General features: G+C 41.8%; 1 protein-coding gene across 1 annotated transcript in view; it reads right to left on the bottom strand.

Moving 5' to 3' along the window:
* ENOX1 (ecto-NOX disulfide-thiol exchanger 1) overlaps window positions 1–21,627 on the bottom strand; it is a 477,272-nt gene that overhangs the window by 411,723 nt on the left and 43,922 nt on the right. The gene's annotated exons all lie outside the window — the stretch shown is intronic.

Consider the following 21,627-nt stretch of genomic DNA (forward strand, 5'->3'; position numbering starts at 1 on the left):
CTCTATCGGGTGTGTAATTGTGATTTTTGTGAGATAAACTTTTTCCCATAGGGATGCATTGGCCAGCGCTGATTGGCCGAATTCCGTACTCTGGCCAATCAGTGCTGGCCAATGCATTCTATTAGCTTGATGAAGCAGAGTGTGCACAAGGGTTCAAGCGCACCCTCGGCTCTGATGTAGCAGAGCCGAGGCTGCACAAGGGTTCAAGCGCACCCTCGGCTCTGATGTAGGAGAGCCGAGGGTGCACTTGAACCCTTGTGCACCCTCAGCTCTGCTACATCAGAGCCGAGGGTGCGCTTGAACCCTTGTGCACACTCTGCTTCATCAAGCTAATAGAATGCATTGGCCAGCGCTGATTGGCCAATGTATTCTATTAGCCTGATGAAGTAGAGCTGAATGTGTGTGCTAAGCACACACATTCAGCTCTACTTCATCGGGCTAATAGAATGCATTGGCCAGCGCTGATTGGCCAGAGTACGGAACTCGACCAATCAGCGCTGGCTCTGCTGGAGGAGGCGGAGTCTAAGATCGCTCCACACCAGTCTCCATTCAGGTCCGACCTTAGACTCCGCCTCCTCCGGCAGAGCCAGCGCTGATTGGCCGAAGGCTGGCCAATGCATTCCTATGCGAATGCAGAGACTTAGCAGTGCTGAGTCAGTTTTGCTCAACTACACATCTGATGCACACTCGGCACTGCTACATCAGATGTAGCAATCTGATGTAGCAGAGCCGAGGGTGCACTAGAACCCCTGTGCAAACTCAGTTCACACTAATAGAATGCATTGGCCAGCGCTGATTGGCCAATGCATTCTATTAGCCCGATGAAGTAGAGCTGAATGTGTGTGCTAAGCACACACATTCAGCACTGCTTCATCAAGCCAATACAATGCATTAGCCAGTGCTGATTGGCCAGAGTACGGAATTCGGCCAATCAGCGCTGGCTCTGCTGGAGGAGGCGGAGTCTAAGGTCGGACCTGAATGGAGACTGGTGTGGAGCGATCTTAGACTCCGCCTCCTCCAGCAGAGCCAGCGCTGATTGGTCGAGTTCCGTACTCTGGCCAATCAGCGCTGGCCAATGCATTCTATTAGCCCGATGAAGTAGAGCTGAATGTGTGTGCTTAGCACACACATTCAGCTCTACTTCATCAGGCTAATAGAATACATTGGCCAATCAGCGCTGGCCAATGCATTCTATTAGCTTGATGAAGCAGAGTGTGCACAAGGGTTCAAGCGCACCCTCGGCTCTGATGTAGCAGAGCTGAGGGTGCACAAGGGTTCAAGTGCACCCTCGGCTCTCCTACATCAGAGCCGAGGGTGCGCTTGAACCCTTGTGCAGCCTCGGCTCTGCTACATCAGAGCCGAGGGTGCGCTTGAACCCTTGTGCACACTCTGCTTCATCAAGCTAATAGAATGCATTGGCCAGCACTGATTGGCCAGAGTACGGAATTCGGCCAATCAGCGCTGGCCAATGCATTCTATTAGCGTGAACTGAGTTTGCACAGGGGTTCTAGTGCACCCTCGGCTCTGCTACATCAGATTGCTACATCTGATGTAGCAGTGCCGAGTGTGCATCAGATGTGTAGTTGAGCAAAACTGACTCAGCACTGCTAAGTCTGCATTCGCATAGGAATGCATTGGCCAGCCTTCGGCCAATCAGCGCTGGCTCTGCCGGAGGAGGCGGAGTCTAAGGTCGGACCTGAATGGAGACTGGTGTGGAGCGACCTTAGACTCCGCCTCCTCCAGCAGAGCCAGCGCTGATTGGCCGAGTTCCGTACTCTGGCCAATCAGCACTGGCTAATGCATTGTATTGGCTTGATGAAGCAGTGCTGAATGTGTGTGCTTAGCACACACATTCAGCTCTACTTCATCGGGCTAATAGAATGCATTGGCCAATCAGCGCTGGCCAATGCATTCTATTAGCGTGAACTGAGTTTGCACAGGGGTTCTAGTGCACCCTCGGCTCTGCTACATCAGATTGCTACATCTGATGTAGCAGTGCCGAGTGTGCATCAGATGTGTAGTTGAGCAAAACTGACTCAGCACTGCTAAGTCTGCATTCGCATAGGAATGCATTGGCCAGCCTTCGGCCAATCAGCGCTGGCTCTGCCGGAGGAGGCGGAGTCTAAGGTCGGACCTGAATGGAGACTGGTGTGGAGCGACCTTAGACTCCGCCTCCTCCAGCAGAGCCAGCGCTGATTGGCCGAGTTCCGTACTCTGGCCAATCAGCACTGGCTAATGCATTGTATTGGCTTGATGAAGCAGTGCTGAATGTGTGTGCTTAGCACACACATTCAGCTCTACTTCATCGGGCTAATAGAATGCATTGGCCAATCAGCGCTGGCCAATGCATTCTATTAGCGTGAACTGAGTTTGCACAGGGGTTCTAGTGCACCCTCGGCTCTGCTACATCAGATTGCTACATCTGATGTAGCAGTGCCGAGTGTGCATCAGATGTGTAGTTGAGCAAAACTGACTCAGCACTGCTAAGTCTGCATTCGCATAGGAATGCATTGGCCAGCCTTCGGCCAATCAGCGCTGGCTCTGCCGGAGGAGGCGGAGTCTAAGGTCGGACCTGAATGGAGACTGGTGTGGAGCTATCTTAGACTCCGCCTCCTCCAGCAGAGCCAGCGCTGATTGGTCGAGTTCCGTACTCTGGCCAATCAGCACTGGCCAATGCATTTCTATGGGGAAAAGTTAGCTTGCGAAAATCGCAAACTGACAGGGATTTCCATGAAATAAAGTGACTTTTATGCCCCCAGACATGCTTCCCCTGCTGTCCCAGTGTCATTCCAGGGTGTTGGTATCATTTCCTGGGGTGTCATAGTGGACTTGGTGACCCTCCAGACACGAATTTGGGTTTCCCCCTTAACGAGTTTATGTTCCCCATAGACTATAATGGGGTTCGAAACCCATTCGAACACTCGAACAGTGAGCGGCTGTTCGAATCGAATTTCGAACCTCGAACATTTTAGTGTTCGCTCATCTCTAGTCCTTAGCCTTAAGATCTCTGCTTCCTGTCAGTGAATGGAGAAGTTTTTACATTGAGAATATAGAAAATTGTCTTATACTGCTGCTTTTATAGCTTGTGGGTACAGTTCAGTTGTTGAGATAATATATATATATATATATATATATATATATATATATATATATATATATATATATATAATCCTCTGTGAGATAAACAAAGTGGTAAAACACATCTCACTCTAGATGGCTCCTCAGCTGTTACCTGAGTGGATGTATAGAGACAAGAACAAGCTTCAAAACAGTAGCAAGCTGATGAAACAATGATACCGTACTCACTTGACCACCAAAAATAAGGCTGGTTTCACACTAGTGTAAATGATCGTTGTTCTGATCCAATATGCTGTGCTTTTTTCCTATTAAGAGTACAAACTGAAAGTCTTCCATCAGTTAACCTTGCGGTTTTAGTGTCCATTCACACAGAGGAAAATAATGCTGAACTTGGTGTGGAATTTCAGCATTGAAAAAAATCCTCCCATTGACTTCAATGGGTTCCTTTTTCTGCTAGAAAAACGAACCCATTGAAGTCAAGGGGAGACTTTTTTTGTGCTGAAATTCCACACCAAATTAAGCGCCATTTTTCTCCATATGAATGCACCTTTAATGTCTGTTGTTTTGATAGTGTGAAAGTAGCCTAACATACAATTCCCTGTAAAAAGAAGACGCCACGCATTGGGGAAACGCAGCTTTTCTTATTGCAGATTTTGCTGAGGTTTTTTCAGCCAAACCCAGAAGTGGATTGATCAGATTGACCATTTATATGTGTTCTCAGTAGGCCATTGCCAGATCCCGCTGGTAGTGATTTATTTCCCTTGTATTTCCCTTGAGAACAAAGGATTTGACAAGGTAAAAACCCACCTTACTTTCCCCATCCACAGTAAGGGTAGAGATAGGACATCCCCATACACATTACATAGCGGCAGTCTCAGGAAAGAAGGAGCCGGGTGTCAATTTATTGCACCTACTCAGGTAAGACTATGGAACATATCAGAAGCCACGATACCTCCAGCCACATCAGTCTGTATGATATTTGCTTCTTTTTCACCATAGGTATATGCGATGTGCATACTTAAATCATTTTACAATAACAGTATTTTAATAAGAAGAATGAATATATAGTTATGCTGAATATTAAAGAAGATACTTATCAATAAAATGTGAAAACTTCTATGCAGTCTGTGCACCAACAGAGCAAAGGTCATGGTTCATAGTCTTTCACAGAGAGAGAGGGGCAGCTGTTTTTCTAATAGAAATTCCTTATGGTAGCTTGAGATGTTTGTTAATATAAACTATAATATTATATTTCCTATTGCACCTGTTGTTGAAGATGTGCACTGTTTATACACAGCCTCGGATCAGCCATAACTCTCTGTCCATGTAAGCTTTTTGCTTAGGACTAAGAGTTACTAGCGTACTTGTATATAGTGGACTTTTAGAGTTACTGGAGCACCAAATGACTGTATGAATAATACATACATAAAGCCTTCCAAGTCTGGTATGTGGATTAAGCCATACTTTAATATGCCACAAAAAGCACTGTGGCGTCATACCTTTCAAAACGTAGGATAAAATGTCTGCTAATCCTGTTTACTGCTATAAATATGACGGTCCCTAGTGTGCCCGAGTGGTTCCTTATGAAACTGTAGGAAATATACTCCACAAAGCATTTGTATATAGTCACAGTTTCTAAAGCAGCACAAAAAAAAAGCAGATGGCGATGTCACAGATAAGTCTAGAATTTCCATTTAGAAACACAGATGATTGACAGCATGAAAAGAGCACATGGTCCATGTAGTCTGTCCTATTATTTCCCTTTAATCTTAGGATAGACATGATTTAGCCCAGGCACACTTCATTTATTGTACATTTCCCAACCACATCTGCTGGAAGTTTGTTCTCGGACTCAACTGCTCTTTCAGAGAATTATTTCCTGACATTACTTCAGATCTTGCTTTTCCCCTGGTGCATTATTTGGAACCATTGATGTGCAGGTCCATTAGGGTTGCGGAAACCTTTTCCGCCGTGTGAACATTCCGTGCCACTTGCCGCAATGGAATGCCAATGCAGCATCAGTATTCTGTCGCAGCATCCCACTCTTGTATAGGCCCAAATGAATGGGCTTACATTGGAGCGGAATCCGCAGCAAGATAGGGCATGTCGCTTCTTTTTACTGCTACTAGCTAGCGGAAAAAAGAAGCGAGCAGCTCCCAGTGAAGTCAATGGGAGCCGTTTTGCTGGTGAATTTTGAAGCAGATTCCGCGTTAAAATCCGCGTGTGAACTAGCCCTCATTTGGATCACTCATCCAGTAAAGGTAGATCTTTATCTGTGTTACAAACCCCTCCAATAGTATTAACCCTATTATTCACGTTTCTGTCATCACCAGACAAGCAAACCTTACTCACCAACCCTTCTCCTATGTCACCAGGACATTATTTAGAAAAGGTTTCCTTACTCTGAACTAAATGACTAAGCTAAAGATATATATACCTACATAAACATCCAGCTTTTTTCACAGGACCCTCAAGCTGACAGGTTCTGATTTATTATTGCCTCATGTTACCCCTCTACCGGAACACCATCAGAAATAAAAGACACCGGATACCTAGAGCTGCATTCCCACACTGCGGTTTCATTTCTTTGTTTTATGAAATCCTTTGCACCACTTCGCTTTAGTGCACGCTGCTATTTGCTAGGTGTTTTCAGTCACTGGTAATATAGACTGGCTGTATTGGGAAGCTACCATGTATGGCACAGGCTAGGGTTTCTATGGATGGCATGGTTATGCAGGAACATCTAGGTAGAATTGTTATGGTCTCTGTACTTGGCAATGTTAAGGGGCGCTGAGGAAAGATGTGGAAAATGCTCCTTCTGCCATGGCTGGGGCATGATACTGGAAAAATCTAACTGCAGCTGTAGCAAAGCTTGTAATATACAGTTTATAAGAACCTACAATACAGTCCAGTATACAGAACTTTGCGATCTGCAGCTGATGTGGATATTAGACATAAAGCTCACTCTTACACTTCTAAAAATTGGTTCTGCAGCAGCTGCAGCCTGCATTGTGTCAACCGATAGCAACACAGTATATCACCAATGAGTACTCTTCACAGGAATTACCACCTACAAAAATAGAGATTGTTCCTTTATTATGTAGAATTTCAGAATATACAGCTTCAAAATGAGATTCTGATGTAAATTCAGTCTGTATTATCTATTATACATAATCTCCTAATATACAGCTGATATGCATTTGGCTAACACAAAATGTCCCATCTCTTTATAAAGAGGCTCTCCAAGAGCTGCACAGTGTAGTATAGGGCTTGCAGGCTTGTGCTTTATTATGGAGACTTTTACTGTAGAACATTATACATTAACGTTTGTAATGAGAAAGGGATTTTTGCCGAATATCACATGGCATCATTACATTCAATATCAGTGAACAGGGGCTAGTTACATGAATGCTATTTTGACATTCAGAATATAGGTAATGTCCTTTTTTTTGTCTGTTTTCAAAGATCCCACCATAAACTCAAATGTGTGGGAGATCCGTGAAAACAGGTGCCCCTTTGGTGCAAGGAAAAAATTTATGGTTTTCCCAGCCATTTTGCACCTCAGTCGCCTGAATGTAGCCTTAGACCCAATGCACACAACTCAGTGTGCATCTGATGTGGGGCCAAGTTTGCATTTGAATGACACAGCGGCTTCACAAATATAACACAATGATCAAGTCATTCATTTACATATTTGAGTATCGTCAGTTTCTAAGCTGTAGCGCAAATCCAATGTGGCTCCATCTCACTGCTATATCCTTGCATGATGAAGTGTTTTGGTAAGCAGACACAGAGATGTGAGGAGGTCATAATACATAGGCCTGTAGAAAAATATCGTAGTTGATGTGAAGGAAAGCGCATATAAGTGGATCTGGCTTTGAAGATGAAAGGACAGCGTTGTGTGTCATTTATTGCTTTATAAGGAAAGAGATTGGAGGATAAATTGCAGTGTGCAGATGAAAGGCCGTAATATCAAGAAGTTGAAGGTTACAGCTGTCCTAGCATAAAAGGTTACGCAATTTAAGACAAGAGTATCACTAGTTTTCTTGCCGAATGCACAACTCCCATTTTTTTGCACACATTAAATGACAAGGATCAGCAAAAGCAGAGTGCAGAAAGTTTCCTGCCAATCCTGCACAATGTAACGAAAAAAATAAATAAAAAAAAATCGCTGCAACACACTTCTGTCTTCATATTCTAAACACTAGCAAATATCAACCACCATGGCACCGAACGTCTGTGCTATAATATTCTTTATAATAAACTTCTTTATAATTAACCATATCAACTATACTTTACAATAAAGTGACAATAATTAATGATAAAATAAAGCTAAAGAGTAAAAAGTGTCATGGCGTGCAAGACAGAAAAACAGCACTTTACCACCATATGAAGTGCAAGTTTGGCACAGAGCCCTGGCAGAGAAAGGATGGAAGACGGAATTAAATTTGTGAACCAATGACATATTCACAGGGTACATGAGTCTTAGCAGTGTTCCAATATTCAACAAAAAAAAATACTACAAAATGACAATTTTTCAGAAATGATAACTTGGCACTTATGGGTTTCTCTCAATGCACAAGATACGCATTTAGACCATGGAGATGAAAAACCCTTGGCTCTAATACTTTGGGATACAGAAAACGAAGGAAAACGTTGCAAAAACAGCACGTGGCTCACTTTTTGCAGCATATTTGCAACTTATAAAAATATTTTTTGCAATTATTTCTCTTAATTTCCCATGCAATGATGGGTAACATCCCTAGTGGTCTAGTGTACTGAAAGGGCTAATAATAACGTCCCCTATGACTTAGGAGAGTGAAATAGTTTATAAATACCTCCCTGGTAGTCTAAGGTAATAAAGTGGCTATTGATGAGAACTATGATGGTATAGGACAGTTAAGGGTTAACTATCTCTACTGAGGACCACCAGGACCACTTTAACCATAGGGCAAATGGTGCATTAGGCCCTATGGTAGTGGGGGCCCCTCAGCTGACTTGGACTGAGCGAGATGGTCCAGCATTTTGGGTGCTATCCCACGGTTTCAGACAACAGGAAGCAATTCTTAGGTAGCAGATAACATTGTAAATAATGGTGAAGCAGAGAGCTATCAGCTAAGTAGCTTATCCTCTATCCACTGAATAGGGGCCTGACTGCTGGCGCCATCACTGATATAGAGAATGGAAATCCTGTGTGCCCTATATGAATTGAGGGGTTGGACACAGATATATATATTGCAGCTCCATTCAATTCCCAAGACTGCTGAAGATAAATTACCATTGTACTTGCTTTCTCTTCAGCAGTCCCATAGAGGTGAATGGAGCGGCAGATCTACTCATATGGGGGACACAGAACTCTCTTCTCATATTTGTTGTGGTTCCCAGTGGTCAGACTATGGAAAGGGAATATCACTTTAAATAATAAATTTGTCTGCTTCTGATCTGTTCGCACTTTGCATTATGATGCAGTTTCTTCTGCACAGCCAAAATTAAGCTATAAGCAATTAAAACTGAAATGCTTTCAATTATACCCTTTTGTTTCCTTAGGCATCAGTCTTACTTAGATTAGAAAAAATTAACAAAGTATGAACTGGATCTAAAACCGAATCACAAATTAGATTTTTGTTATCTGGAATGTGCCAACAATCTCACGTCTATGGTGACCAGCAGACATCTACTGTCAGAGGAAACAGGTATTTTGTAGACTAGTTTGTATCCCCTCTGATCCTATTGGGTGCTCTGAGATAAGCGGCACCAGAAGCGGATTATCTGTGCTTCCATCATAAAAATTCCTTGCACATTCACCTAATGTGAACATTGACAGATATCTCATATCCATTGGCAGCTTCAAACCATTGCCAATTATCTCTAAGGTCGGTCAGAGAAAAGTACAGGATATCTTCTCTAAACTAAGCAATCAATGATTGTCAGAAGAAAAATGGACATTACAGAATGGAGAATTCCTAGAAAACAGACGACACATCATATACAGTAGATTAGCTTGTACAAACAGCAGTGGTAACCCCATCACAATCACTCTATGGCTTTTATCACAGGGTATAATTTTTCCGAGACACTAATGTCCTTTGTAGAGTTGGATTTACCAGGAGACACAATAATGCTGTTAATTTTTAGTCTCAGGAAGTGTACGATTAATGTGTCAGCAGATATGAAATATGTCTTCAGTCAGGTACTAAAATATAACTTACCAGCTGAATCAGCCCTATAAATTGGTCACTGAGAAAAAGAGCAATACTACTTATTAGCTTATCAATGGAAGGATAGCATTTCACTGCCCGATGTACAGGCAAGGCGAGTGCCGAATGTCAGTAAATAAACTGATTGGTGTTCAATTGCATTGGCCTATTACACTGGGGGAGGAATACTTGCTAACATGAACATTCCTGACTAGTTTACATGTATTCAATATGGGCACTGCATGTCTGTCTACACAGGACGATAATTTGGCGTCTTTTATTATATGACCAACTGGTAACCAAGCTTGTTTGCTTATCAGTTGGCTGATTTGCAGCCCAGAGAGACAGCACAATGATTGGCAATGAGCTTTCCGATGAAGACTTTTTCCCATTATTTGCCCCAAGAATCTTTCAATGCAACAGACACCAACCTGCGTGACTGTCTATATCCAGCTGTACACCATCAATGTATATAGGCTGAACCTGTCAATTTTAAGTTTCAACCAGGGCTGTGGAATCAGATCAATTTTGGTTGTTGGAGTATAAAAAAGAAGTTACTGGCTTCAAAATAAAAAACATAATTATTTTTAATCATATCATATCATACAATTATTTACATTGTATAATTAATTAAATGCAAAGTTTGTTGCATATTTACTTTCATAGGAATTTAGTCACTAGATTTTTATGTAATAGAGAAGCTTTACTGCTTCTTACTGACCATGGCTGGTCAGATATCTCTGAAAGAGTCAGATCAGGAGTCGATCTGTGGAAAAATAGAAATTGGAGTTGGTGGCTTGCCTACCAATTCCACAGCCCTGGTTTCAACATGTCAAATAATGGGTAAGGGGACCACCCAACTCTATCCCAATGGTGGAGTCTTTCATTCTCGGAGGAATAAACTACTGGGACACTTGGCCGAGCTGGGTGTGCATGGGGAAACCGAGTGAAAATTGCCTTATCCATCTATCTATCTATCTATCTATCTATCTATCTATCTATCTATCTATCATCTATCTATCTATCCATCCATTTTTGCATATCCCAAGGTTCTCCAATCAACATCGCCAAAGTCTTCCTACAACTATAGGATAATGTATTACTTAGTAACATAACAGCAGCCTGTACTATATTTATACAGAGATATCTCATTAGACTACTGTATAAATAGCAGCCTCTACTATGGTTATTCACCGATACCCTATTAGACTACTGTATAAATAGTTTGATATAGGTTTCCGGCCTATTTTGAGAACACCCCTGAATGATATGAGGACCGTAAACTAAATAGCTCAAGCAAATTGAATAACTTGACAGAAGAGAACAATTCTGTCCCCCAGTATATTTTATATAAATTGTATTTTATTTTACAGGGAAACAGATTGGATTCATTACTAGTTTTTATATGTTTGAGTCCTGAAATACTGGAACACTTAATGGACTGTTATTGCTTTTATTACAGCGTAAACCTTTTTATTTTATAAGCAGATTTAATTTGTGACTATGTACACATTAATGCCAAGCTTACTGGTTATCTGTATAGCTAAGGACACGCAGATTACAACTTTATGTCTACTAAGTACATGTGCAGCACATAGAGTAGTCTTTACTAAGAAATATAGTTTACTACTTACTAAATATTATCTAAAACCTAATGGATTTATAGTACATTCATATCAAATGTCAAAATAGCTAAAAATATCTTATCTGTTTCCATCAAATTCTGAAAAGAAATTCTCATGAAATTCTTATGATTAGCAATATTTATTAAGATCTTTATTAAATAAAAGCAGATAAAATTACTGTCCCAAAAATACAAATAAGAGATAAGAGGGTCAAACTCAACAATTTTGGCAGGAACAAACAATAATTTTGCATGTATGTGGATGTCTTATTGTCCCAGGAGAGTAGATGTCATGGAAAAGATGAGGCAGGCGTGTTAGATTTCAGCATGCCCAATGCTATTTTCTTACAGGAATTAAGATGTGCCAGAGTCAACACAAGTGAAGCCAACGTTTCACCTGTAAGATCCCTTCTTCCTTGCTTTTAATTGGAGCTTAGTGTTCTATTAGCAGTCAGATGGTATCAAGACTTAAAGGGATTGTACAGGATTAGAAAAACTTACAGAAACATCACACTGTCGGGTTTTGCTTGAGGAAGGTGCTAGACTCCAAGTCAATGAGGATAAACTGTAACATGGACAGAGATGACATCATTCTTGGAGGAAAGCAGCCATGTTTTTCTAATTCTGCATAACACCTTTAAGTTTGAGGAGGTTTTCCTGTAAATAACCTGTTTAAAGTGACTGAAGTCAAGAAAAAAAAAAAGTGTAAGGCCGGGGCCCCACAGGACATAATTGCAGCGCTAAAGCGCTGCGGAAAGAACCGTGGCGTGAACGCACTGCGGTACTTTCCACAGTGCTTTCAACAGAAAGTTCACAGAGTTTTCCTCCGTGGACTTTCTCTTCCCATTATATCTACAGGAAAGCCGCTGGATATCCGTAGATATAATTGACATGCTGCGATTTGCAAAGCCGCAACGGTCATCTATGGGTCTTCGTCCAGTTTGTGCAATCCGGGTGGTTTCCGTCTTCTGCCCCACAAAACAGTGAATGGGTTTTAAAACGGTCTAGTTTCTTCTGTCTAGTTTCGCGGAGCACAAGCCAGACAAATTGCACAAACTGGACAAACAAGGTGTGAACCCGCCCAAAACCTGTTTCTAACATATACATTTGTGACCATATAGAAGTGATGTAGGAAACAGATCTCCTTAAAAAGATATATTATAAGGTTTCTTATATCCACATGTACTATCCATTTATGAACAGTAGTTTCTATCTGGCGGTACACTTCAATGCCAACTTTACAGGCCATTCACTAAGAGATAATATGGTCATTATGGTCATGCAGATGTTCATTACGCTGTACGGCTACATTCATATCTACATCAGCGGTTCCCTTTTAGGGAACTTTGTCAGATATTTTGTCAAAAATGGCAGAAGTACTAGAGCAGCAAATACAGTCAATGGGGTCCATTAGTTGTCATTGGTGTCTGTCCTATGATGGATCCAGCACTGCTCTTGTTTTCATAAAGCAAGTATTCATTTGTCTACGGTCCAGAGTAGAGAAAAGTGTTTTGATTCCTGCAACAAAAAAAAAATAAAAAAAAATTGTCCTTATCCACACTGATATAAATATTTTAGCGCAACCGCTGCAATATTGGGAGAATTTACCATTGAAAAGTCTATGGCCAGATAAAAGGCAAGAAATATCCACTATGATGTTCTCACATCTAAGCTTGTGCAGGCAGACAATGCTGACCACAAAAGTAATTTATTTTTCTAAAATACAATTGTAAAATATTATATCCTGCTTCTCCATCCCTAGAACTAGTTTCCTAACTCACAAATACAAATAATTTTAAGGACATTGCAAAGGCATAAAAGTTCTCAAAGTTTTGAAGTGCCTGTAGGGATGTGACCATAATGCACAATGGCTGTTGCTTCGCAGAGTCTTGGATCAAGTTCATGTACAATGTGTCAGTATCACAACACGGAGCCATACAATGCTTTACATTGTATTGCGTGGTCCATCCCTTCTATTTTCAGCATTTTCTCACTGCAGATCAGCAGTCGACTCAGGAAAAGAAATGTTTACAAAATTTTTCACAGCAATTCAATTATGTTTCAGATAGCGGCACAGGTCATTGGCATAGCTAGAAGAGCACGGCAGGGTATTGGCGCACTAACAATTCATCTAATTTCCAATTGCTTGGTTCTGAGGAAATCAAGGAGCCTTGTGGAAAGGTCACGGATTGAATTGATGTACTCTGTCATTAAAGGTAAAGGGTGCTACCTTCTAGATGGTATTCAGTATCAAGAAAATTGTGGTGAAAAAAATGAAATATGGAAAGCCTGACTCACAACACCTGCATACTTTCACCTAAGGGTAAGTTTACATGGTGTGGCCTGAAATCAAGGGAAAATTGAAAACTAGCACCTCTGGTCTATTTATCTGCAGTTTCCACATGATTTTTTTTTTTTTCTCATTCAGGTCCGCCGGGGGACCTGTACGACAGAGACCCGGACCACTAAAACAGAGGTTTGATTATAATGGGGTCCGACAAGTGTCCACTGAAAGCTGTGGAGAGAAAAAAGTTTTGCAGGTTTCTACAACGGAGCCTCCACAGAGACTCTGGTACAGATGTGAACCTAGCCTAACGCCAGTTAGAGACGACCGTGCTGCAACCGGCTGTCCGTGAATTAAAAGCATGGGCGGCACATGGGGGATGTGATTCCGCAACCCCTTTCATTAAATGAATAGAAGCCATAGAAGCAAGGGTGTCAAAATAGGACAGGAATAGGACCTGTTTTATATTTTGCGGCCCGAACTGTAAGGGCTCATTCACATCTGCACCCGGTCTCCATTCATACAGGTTTCCGTTTCCTGCACAAAATAGAGCAGGAGACAGAAAGCTGCAAGATTCTTTCATACCCATTCATTTGAATGGGTTTGAAAGGTGTCCGGTTGTGAGCGCCGGTGAGCGTTTTATGCTCTCCGCGGCGAAACCGTTTTTTTTTAAACAGACACAGAGTCAGACATGCAGTACTCTGTGTCGGGTTTTTAAAAAACGGTTTCCCAGCGGAGAGCATAAAACGCTCACCGCCGCTCACGGCCAGACCCGGTCTGACAACTTTCCGTCTTCTGCATACAGAAGACAGAAAGCTCAGAACGGAGATCGGGCGCTAGTGTGAACCCAGCGTCAGCCTGCACACGGGACTGTGAAATTTACAGTCATGTATACGGGCCTATTGAAATGAATGGGTCAGTGTGCTATCCGTTAAATACACGGATAGCACACTGACCAAGGCCACGGTCCTCTGCAACCAGCCTTAGTCAGAGTATGACCAAATGGGCAGGATTTGTAAGGTGTTCATAGTGCAGAGGTAACAAAAGTATACATGCAAGCATTATAACTAGAGCATGAAACAGTCTAAGAAGGTGTCCTGACTAATAAAACAGGTTAACTTTTATATTATAACTTGTATAATAAAAATTGTTGCAGACCAAATACACTTCTTGCTGACAATAACATTCCCTAATGTCAGTGGCCTCTTTCAGCAGGAGAACATGCCTGGCCAAACTGCAAATATATTTGTAGATAATAATAAATTATATTTATTTACTTGTATAGCTCCATCATATTCCACAGCACTTTACAGATAGTGTCAACACTGTCCCAAATAGGGCTCACAATCTACATTCCCTATCAGTATGTCTTTGGAGTGTGGGAAGAAATCAAAGTACCTGGAAGAAACCCATGCAAGCACAGCGAGAACATACAAACTCCATGCAGATGTTGTCCTTGGCTGGATTTGAATCTAGGACCCAAGCGCTGCAAGGCAACAGTGCAAAATTTGTTCACAGATGGTTTCAAGAAGAAGACAAAAGATTTCAAGATGTTGACTTGGACTCCACATTTCCCAGATCTCAATCAAATTAAAGGGAGTCTGACAGTACGAAGGCTGGTCTTACATGACCGTAGTTTAAGACCGCAAATGGTCCGCAATTGCGGGATTTAAATTGCGGACCATTTGCAGACCCACTGTTTTCTATGCGGACTCTTACACCACCGTAGATTTTGTCCGTGGTGTGGCGTGCCGTAACCGTGGTCCGGACAGTATACCACATGTCCGTAATGGCCGTGTTTTTACGGCGCGGACTGTCCCATACAAGTCTATGGGCGCGTGCAGTTATGCAGATATACACTGAACATACATCAGTGTATACCCGCAATTGCGGATGTTGACGTGTGTTTTGTGGTGTGTTTTGTTTTTTGCAGACCCGCATAATACTGATACACACGGAACGTTGCGGATGCACTTTGCGGTTGGGCACGGACGTCTGCAGAATGAGTTTTTAGAGTGAAATTTGTGTTGCGGATCCACAAATTGCGGACCGCAAAAACCACTACGGTCGTGTAAGACCAGCCTAAACTGGACTGATGTCTTCATCCAACCTCATCTACTATGTAACTGGTTATAAACTCAAACACAGTACTTTGCTGAAGTGCTTCTATAGTTTTCAAATTTGTCTTATTTGTTCAACATTTGAACCACATTTTTATGTAAATTGTTGTTTCATTCATATACAAATAATAGAAAGTGCTTAGGGTGTTTGCTTTTTTCTGTATGGGCTTGGGCCTGCACTGTAGATTCCCTCCTCGATATCCCATGCCCAGCTCGACCTTCTATAACCTCTCCCCCAGAGCTGCACCTGCCAGCAGCCATGCTGATTCTGGGAGCTGGAGGGAGAGCTGTCTATCAAATAAAGGGGGGGGGGGGGGGCAAAGCTGTGCGGGATACAGGGGATGGAATCTACAGCAAAGAATGAAACCAGGGCAAGCTGAGACCCACCTAAAGTACTTTTCCCTCATTTGCATATAAATAAAACAACAATTTACATCAACGTGGGACTCCAAATTTACTATAACTCGCGGCAGGAGTACACCAGAATGATTAAGAAGCTGAAGCCTCTTCATATTCCAGGCACATCTTGTGCCAGCCAACGGGAATTGAAAAGGAAATACCAGTCTTAATAAATTTGCCTGATATGTTATAGTTATGACTGGTTGGTAAGTAATTCTAGAGTATTTAGTGTCAGAGTCATGGCCTCTTCCTAATATAGATGACTATCCTTTTGAGCTTGGTGTGTCAAAATTTGTAAGAAAAACCCCTAGCTTAACTTGGGTGGCGTGTTTCAAGATATTTCTAGAAAAGAAAGTTATATTTTTGATTTATGTATTTATATTATATTTATTTTTGGCCCATTAAACGGTATATGACCCCCTTTTTCTGGCCCACCACATGTATATGTAGCAGTCGATAATTTTTACTCACCTGTCGACGCTCCAGTCGTGAATGCCTTCTGTTGCTACCTTCAGGGTCCGCTATAGCCGATGCTGAAGAACGGCAAGATGCCATACATAGCACCTGGGCATTCTTCAGCGTAAGTGTAGTGCCGCCTAGAGGAGGCAGCAAAGGGCGGCCAGGACAGGAGCATGGACAGGTGAGTAAAAAGTATCAGCATCTGCTTATTACAATAACACAATAAGTAGCTACCCATGTATGTCACCCAAGATGTCTTGGAGTGACACCTTTGACACGCGTATCATGGGCTTGCCATCACTGCGCTAGATCATACACCGAATTTATGACTACATTACATCTACAGTTAGCCAAGAAGAGTTTGTGATTTTAGTATTGCATAAGTAGTAACAATTTTACAAGAAGCAAAAGAAAAAAAAATTGTAAATAAACATCTACCTTATTAGATTAGAGACAAAATTTTTTCTTACCAACCCTAAATATGGCTATCAGAAAACATCCCATTCTGTGACATTATATACGGCAGTTTCTATGCAATGATCTGTAATCCTACTCTGCTGAATGGATTGCATGGCCACAGGGGCTGTGGGTAGCAATAACAGTTTTACAGAGACATTCATTTATCATTTTATATTAGGTAGTTGCTGTTTAGGCAATTTCATATTGTAGTGCAGTGAACTGACTTACAACATGTTGCACACAGGTAGGACATGCTGGGATTTATGATTCCAGGTCACATACTTTGTGTAATACATCCCCCTGTTGAAGATTCTAGCTGCAGTTAATGATAAAATAATGTAAAATGTGATTTAGGTCTAATTATAAGAATGTACATTCTCAGGTTTTCCATATTCTGTGACTGGCATAGAGACTTGTCTTCATACTATGGCCTCTTGACAAAGCAATGATGCACCGCACATCCTGCACTTATTATTGTGCATTTTATGCAGTCAGCGTATGACAAGTAATCACACACACCAGCATGATTTGTGACCCACATAACCTTTCCGTCCTTGGGCATCCTGCAAGACTGGTGTTAAGCCAGAACATATTTCTTTTTTTCCCCCCTTCTTGCATTGTGCGTTTTTATCAAGACACATTCCCTTTCCTTTTACTGATACAAGAAGCAGCAATAGTAATCATATCCTGGCTCTCAGCTCCCCTTCTTCATGATACTTTCTCTGGCCACATTGTAATCAACATCTCACTTAAAGGGAGATAATATAATGACATTCTAACACTCACAGAGCTGGCACGCGTTCAAGAGCTACAGAGATAACCGCTGCTGAGCTCATGTGCAGCCTGCTTGCTTTATTTTTTATTATTCACTCTCACAATTTATTACTATCGTCATCTTAGTGACCAGAAAAATCCAGCCATAGATTTAGGAGCGGCATCACACATGGCACATGTTGCATCAATTATTATCAATGTTCTGTGCTGCTGAAGATTACATGGTTACAAGGAAGATTTCTACCAGGTATTATAAATAAGGGCCTGTCTCCGCCATCATTTCACTACTTAGATCTGTGCTGTAATTCATCTGTTACAATAAACAGGGCATAAACAAAATAATGGGCAACTCAAGGACCAGACATTGAGATCTATGAAGCAACAGGGAACTGTATTTTAAGAAGCCAGGAACATGTGCAACAAATAAACAAGAAGACGCCAAAAAGCAGACTTGATTTTGTTGTAGACAAATTAGCTGCCATGCTCCTGGGATTCGTCAAGCATGTAATAAATATATTAGCAGATAAGGTTATACTCCTCGTGTTATCAGATTTTATAATCCCACAGTTATAACCCATAGCAATCACTGTGTTTGCCAATAACAAAGTCAAATATCTTCAAAGTGTAATATAATGACCTAAGAGCTGTAAAACCTGAAGCTGTAACAGAGCAGAATTTGTCATTTAACTGTACTGCAGTCATATAAACATAATGCAATAAGGTTGGGCTCTGTTCTCATTAATGTCATTGCTTTCATTTATAATGGAGGCCAGTGATCCTGTCACAGATCCATTACCCATCAGATCCATACGGACGTTGACAGATCCCACTGACTAACGGGTTCCAGTGGGATTCTGATATTTCTTATGGCAAGTACAGTGGTACAGACTACGGCCATTTGGGGATAAATGTACACAACAGTTTTAAAATAAGATAAGGAACATCAAACAGATTTATCAATGTATTTTCAACACTATTCTTTAATAAATGCATTGAAAAATGGGATCAAACCCCATATGGCTCATGTAGCTTTAGGCCTGGTTCACATCTGCGTTCGGTATTCCATTCGGGGAGTCCGCTTGGGGACCCCCAAAACGGAATACCGAACGCATTGACAAGCGGTGAGCTTATGACTGCACACAGACCCCATAGACTATAATGGGGTCCATGTGTTTTCTGCGTGCTGTCTGCACGAGTCTTGCGGAGAGAAAAGTACTTCATGAACTACTTTCCTCTCCGAATGACTCATGCGGAGACCGTGCAGAAAACACACGGACCCCATTATAGTCTATGGGGTCCGTGTGCTTTCATAAGCTCACCGCTTGTCAACGCATTCAGAAGTCCATTCTGGGGGTCCCCAAGCGGACCCCCCAAGTGGAATACCAAATGCGAATGTGACCCAGGACTTATTTGCAGCAGTAGGAACCAGGAATGATCACAACAGGCTTCAGCTTCCAGCTCCGCACAGTCCACAGCTCCCATTATTAGCTGATCTGTGAGGGTGCCGAATGTCATATACCTCCAATCTAATATTAATGATCTTGTCTAAGGATTGGTCATCAATTTCTTAATCCCAGAAAACCCTTTAGGCCAGGGGTCCACAAACTGCGGCCCGCGGGCCACGTGCGGCCCGCCAAGCACTTCTGTCTGGCCCCGCCGACAAGCGTGCATTTATAATGAAGCTAGGCCAGGCCATGGAGCGCACTTCACTTTACCTATTGGAAGGCTCCGCTCCCGATGTCTGTGCGACCTGCTCTGCCTCCGGCCCACTGTTTAAAAAGTTTGAGGACCCCTGCTTTAGGCTAAGGCCCCATGTTGCAGAAATTCTGATTTTTTTTGTTGCAGATTTCGCTGTGTAGTGTCTACAGAAGGAATGTGAAATATAAAGGAGGCTCTTTTACATCTCCCTTCTGCTCCATCCACTCCTGGCTTTGGCGCAAAATATGCATGAAAAAAAATGCAGCATTTCCATAACAAGGGGCTTTAGCCTTAAAGGGGTTGTCCATGAATTACAGAAAACTCAGGGATGTATTTAAAACAACATCAACAAAAAAAAGTCATATTTGCATATCCTCTGCACTCTGTTGTGCAGCCCTGGTTCTCGCTACCTCAATGCTTCAGAGGGAGGCACCATATAGTGGCCTATATATAGTTCAGTAATATGACAGCGCAGTATGTATGATCCCCTTAGGGTGTGCTTTAATAGCATATAGTCATTGTGCTAGGTAATAATGGCTTCCAGAGATGACAAACAATCCTGGAGTAGAGAAGCCTAGAGTAACACTACAACAGGTCAGATGCCTGTGATGTTTCTCTTATAAACAGTTCATCCCATTCCAGATACTTCATCGACTTGCGGAAGGAAGACAGCTGCCCAATGAGAGGCGATGAGTGCAAAGCACAGTTATGTAAACTCCATAGACCTACTAAATAAATGAAATACTGAAACAATTACCCCCGTGGCCTTATTTATGTTATTACTCTGGAGATCACTTGCTTTACTATGTTTTACCAGTTCAGTTTAAATATAGGAATATTTCTTGTCATGTTAGTAATAATCTGAATTTATACAACACTAAGATAAGAGATAAAGATAAGATAATCCTTTAATAGTCCCACAGTGGGGAAATTTCAGTATGTTACAGCAGCAGAGTAATACAGATACAGGATAATACACAGTAATATAATACAGACGTAGACACACATATGCTGAGAAGAGAAGATATACTAGGAGTCCATAGCAGCTAAGGAACAGAAGGATAAAGAAGGAAGATTTCATAATCATTAGTTCTCTGTACGGAGTGATCTTCGCTTTGTCTGATGTAGATTACACTGACTGATCGTGGTTGGAAGGAAGGACTTGCGATAGCGCTCCTTCTCACACTTGGGGTGAAGCAGACGGTCACTTACAGTGCTGCCAAGTGCCATCAAGGTCTCATACATGGGGTGGGATTTGTTCTCCCGCATGGAGGTCACCACAGACAGTATCCTGTCACCCACCACCTGTACTGTGTCCAAGGGGCTCCCCAGGTCAGAGCTGGCCCTCCTGATCAGCCTGTCAAGTCTATTTCTGTCCCTGGTTGATATACTGCTCCCCCAGCAGGCCACACCGAAAAAGATGGCTGAAGCAACCACAGAGTTGAAGAAGGCCTAAGAAGTTGGCCCTGGACTCCAAAGGCCCTCAGCCTCCTGAGCAGGTAGAGCCTGCTGTAGCCCTTTCTCTGCAGCGCCTCCAGGTGGTCAGCCCAGTCTAGTTTATTATTGAGGACAGTGAATATATGAAATTACACTAAAAAATACTGTCATTGAAATAAAAAAGATGACTTTAAAGAAGATGATTGGAGTTATACAGAAAGTAGCCAGTTGTATTTTCAATGTGGAACTATAAATGATGCTTCATGACCCAGTCACCCAGGCCCTGTCTGCGCCAACAGAGATATAAAGTGCATTGTGATGTGAAGAGTGAAGCAAAGTTAAAAGGACAGAACGGTGCTGAGAGAAGGTGCAGAGGTAAATAAGTCAGATTGTATGTGCTTCATGGACTGTGTTAATATACAGTTATGTGTCAAAAGTGGGTTTTAAAAAAAGAAGTTTTCAAGACTCACTAAAACTCATCTTCACTGGGTAATTCTTACAATATGTTTATTTATGGATGTGTGAGTAAATGTAATTATTATTATTACCCAGCGTAAATGTAAGAAACATCAACAATAAAAGCTAAACTGAAATCGTTTTTGTATAAGTCAATTGTGCATAAAAATATTAACATTTACAATACATATACCTGCCTACAAGAAGTCCTGGGAGAACCGTACTAGGTAACGTTGACAACTCCCTGTGAGGCCTCCCTGATGATTGTTATTATGAAAATGTCCATCAGATACTTAGAATAATTTGTCACACCAGCGGTCCTTTGACAGTAGATTGAAAAATTGTTCCTTGAAAACAGGTCTTTAGGAGTTAATACAGTCTAGTCTAGAACATAGGTGCAGCATAAAGGAAGTCTGAGAACTACATGTGACAGGTTTTAGAAGCATACTGGTATACAATTTTAATTATAGTTTTATCATAGAGCTTTTCTTCTTAAAGGGAGTCTATCACTGCCCCAGCTAGTTTAAAATGGTCCCATAGTGCTGTAGATGCTCTTAGCAGAATAATAATCATACCTTTCTTAAGTTTCAGAGTTCCAGGGATGTGTAGAAAAGCACTTTTATTTTTTATTCAAATGAGAAT

Source organism: Leptodactylus fuscus, chromosome 2, assembly GCF_031893055.1.
Source record: "Leptodactylus fuscus isolate aLepFus1 chromosome 2, aLepFus1.hap2, whole genome shotgun sequence".
In the NCBI taxonomy this organism is placed as follows: Eukaryota; Metazoa; Chordata; class Amphibia; order Anura; family Leptodactylidae; genus Leptodactylus; species Leptodactylus fuscus.